Here is a 3048-nt window from a genome sequence, read left to right as displayed (position 1 = left end):
AAAGAGTTCACAAATGCGGTTTCATAGGATGAGTGCAGGGCAAACCCCTAAGATAGTGACTTTGCTGAATTGTTTTTGAAAGATTAGATTTCAGCTTGTTTGAAAAACAAACAAACAAACAAAAACACTGTCAAAATTGCTCCTACCTTAAATAGCTCCAAAGACTTTTTTATTTTGACTGGACGTGTGCTCCTTTCTCCACCTCTGGCTATTATTTTATTTTTTTAAAGTCAATTAGGGATCCAGTATGAAATTTAAAAAATAGTGTCAGTTCCAAGGACAAACCAATCTGTGCCTCTGCAGTCTTTCTCTCGGGATGCTTGTATAGCACAGCTCAGCTGTGAGCAGAGCCTGTGCAACTGTTCAACTTTTCATCCATTGCCTCTTCAGTAACTGGCTTAAAAATGATGCCCAGGAGTGGAAAAGCAAAGATTTTAATAAGCTACCTAACCTGAAATTCATCCTAAAAGCTGTGTTTGGTAATGGAGACCTGTTTGGTCATGTAAAATCAGTACAAGACTTTCTAGTCCCCGAGGATCTTCTCTTAGGTTGAGTTGATTGCTCTGCAAACTGCCAGTATTATTTATTTATTTATTTATTTAAACATGAGATGTAAGTAAGTCAGAATGAGCTAATTTAGCCAATGGAATTTTATAACAAAAGTATGAGTGCTGTGGGTTCCCTCCCCCCCCAGCCCCTCCAGCAGAAATACAATTTGCAGAAATGAAAACATTATCTGGCTGGCTGTAGGGTTTTCTCAAAAATAGAAACAGTAGGGTTTGTCTGGCTGAGCCAGTTTCCTCACCACACACCTGGTGTATATCACTTTAAAAATAAATTATGCCTCATTAAATTACAATTAAATGAAATCACGATCATTTGTTTTTCTGGAAGGAAGATGTTTTGCATATTGAAAGCCTAATTTGTTGCAGGTGACAAAAAGGCTGAACGGATTATTTAATATCACTTTATTTTTATATTGTTGCTCTCTGGTTAGTTTGTGTATACTTCAGTAGCTCAGAATTATATTATTGTAAACATTATTGCTCTCAAGACACTTAAATTTATTGTTCTATTCTACCGCTCAGCTATCTAGCCACTGTTGTTTACCAGCACTGTTTATCTTTCATTGCAGGAGGACAGGAGATTTTTCCCTCTAAGTTGGTTTTCTTGTTATCTGTCCTGCTGTTAACATGGCTCTGGAGCTGTCAAAGTGCTTTGCCTACTACAGCTGAGCTGCAGACCACTTGTTGCAGCCAGATTTCCTACCTGTAGGCACGGAATGAGCATTGGAGCAGGGTCCAGTGACCACTGATGTGGTCTTGTAGAGTCTAGTGACTGAGATGTGGTGTGCAATACTACATCTCTGTAAAGGAGGAGATCTTCATAGAAACACGAGCACAAACTAAGGTCAGAACCGTCGACTCCCTCCTGTGATGTACCCTTTCTGGTGCCAAGTTGGAGTCCCCAAGCCCAGAGCTGGTGTCTCAGGCAGTAAGATACCTTGTCAGTACCATGACTGAGCCACGTGTACCTGTGTGCCCCTAATTTACATACGGAGTCGATGACTGCGAAAAGTAATTGCTGGCATGCTTTCACATATGCTCTCCATTTTTTGAAATTGAACCATAAATTTAGCCAGGCTAAGATGGGAGGAGAAAAAACGGTCTTAGAGTCAGCTCCAGAAGCTTTCTAGTACCTTTCTTTCCACAACCCCATTAATTTTTGGAAGCTGACCCAAAGGGGAAACAAAAAAAGTTACCTTTAAGACCTGGAAAAGCAAAAATTTAGAGAATCTGTGGAATTGATATTTGTTTACTGCCTTTGGAGAATTTTCCGCTGACTTTAAGGGGAAATTATAATAGGGACATGCTGTATTGATCTTGGAATGCCTCAAGTCACAGGCTCAGCTTTCTGAAATGTCCTGTTTCTGTTAATGTGCAGCACGTGAGTCTGGCAAACTTTGGAATTTCTTTTACAGAAGATCCCTAGTTTCCCTGAGGGGTGGTAAACTCTAAGAAGGAATCTGGGTACAAGCTCATGGCTTTGTCAGGGCTGCAGAGTGACAGAAGCAATGCCAGGGCCTGCCTGGCGTCTGTGCGGGCCTGCTCCACCTGCCGGCCTCCCTCCAGCCCCCTCTTCCCATTCCTGGTCTGAGGGTCCTGCCATGCCTTCAGGCCCAGTTTGGGCCATCTGGGATCTGCAGGGAAACCACGAGGAGGAAGCTCTTCTTTTGTAGATTAAGAGCTGAAAAGGTGAACTGTGTCCAGCCAACCTGCAGGTAACCTTTGGAGCTTATTTCAAGCACTTCAGGCATACATGCTGCTGAAGCAGAGCTTGCACGTATGTCTTTTAATGTAGATGTTCAATAGCAGATAACAGATAAAAGTAGATACGGACACTTGTTTGCCTGTCTGTTGGTTTTGTCAGGAATTCTATTAGTAAGATCAGTAAATAGCAGCAATGTTGGCATTTGCACGTTACTCAACTGTATGACCAGTGTTTTAGCAAATCTTTCAGGGGGAGACTCTGGTATGGAAGAAAATAGGCTGAATGTTACAGGGTTTTGACTAGGTGGCTGTTTTCTGGTAACGTTTTCCTTACAAGAAAGAAGTGCTGGTGAGGCAGCTTGCCTCAGTCATGGCTGTGCAGTAGTGGTGCAAAACATCCATGTCAGCAGCTGTGGCCGAATCGCAGTGGGGCCCTGTGTCCTCTTTGTGGCTGAAGGCCGCAGCTCCCATGGTGGCCTGGGGCTTGTGGCACTGCTTCCTTGTACAGCAGTGTATGTGAGCACTTGGCTCAGGAAGGGACTGTTATCGCTTCTGGGAGTGAGATGTCTTCTTGTGAAGTGGGGATGTGGTAGGTGCCTCTGGAACGTGGGTGGAACGTGCTTTGCTCTAGTTGGTTATGTAGGCTCCCTTCAGGCTTGTATATTGTGCCCTGACTTCCACATAAGCTGTGCTTGCAGTTATGCATTACTTTAATCTCATCATTAGACTTAAGCTTCATTTAATACTATTTTCCTCTCTCTCCAACTCCCTTTTTTTT

General features: G+C 43.0%; 1 protein-coding gene across 2 annotated transcripts in view; it reads left to right on the top strand.

The window, feature by feature from the left end:
* SATB2 (SATB homeobox 2) overlaps positions 1-3048 on the top strand; it is a 102926-nt gene that overhangs the window by 61668 nt on the left and 38210 nt on the right. The gene's annotated exons all lie outside the window — the stretch shown is intronic.

This window comes from Meleagris gallopavo, chromosome 7, assembly GCF_000146605.3.
Source record: "Meleagris gallopavo isolate NT-WF06-2002-E0010 breed Aviagen turkey brand Nicholas breeding stock chromosome 7, Turkey_5.1, whole genome shotgun sequence".
In the NCBI taxonomy this organism is placed as follows: Eukaryota; Metazoa; Chordata; class Aves; order Galliformes; family Phasianidae; genus Meleagris; species Meleagris gallopavo.
The sequence above is the reverse complement of the archived record's forward strand: the minus strand, read 5'-3'. Positions and strand labels throughout refer to the sequence as shown.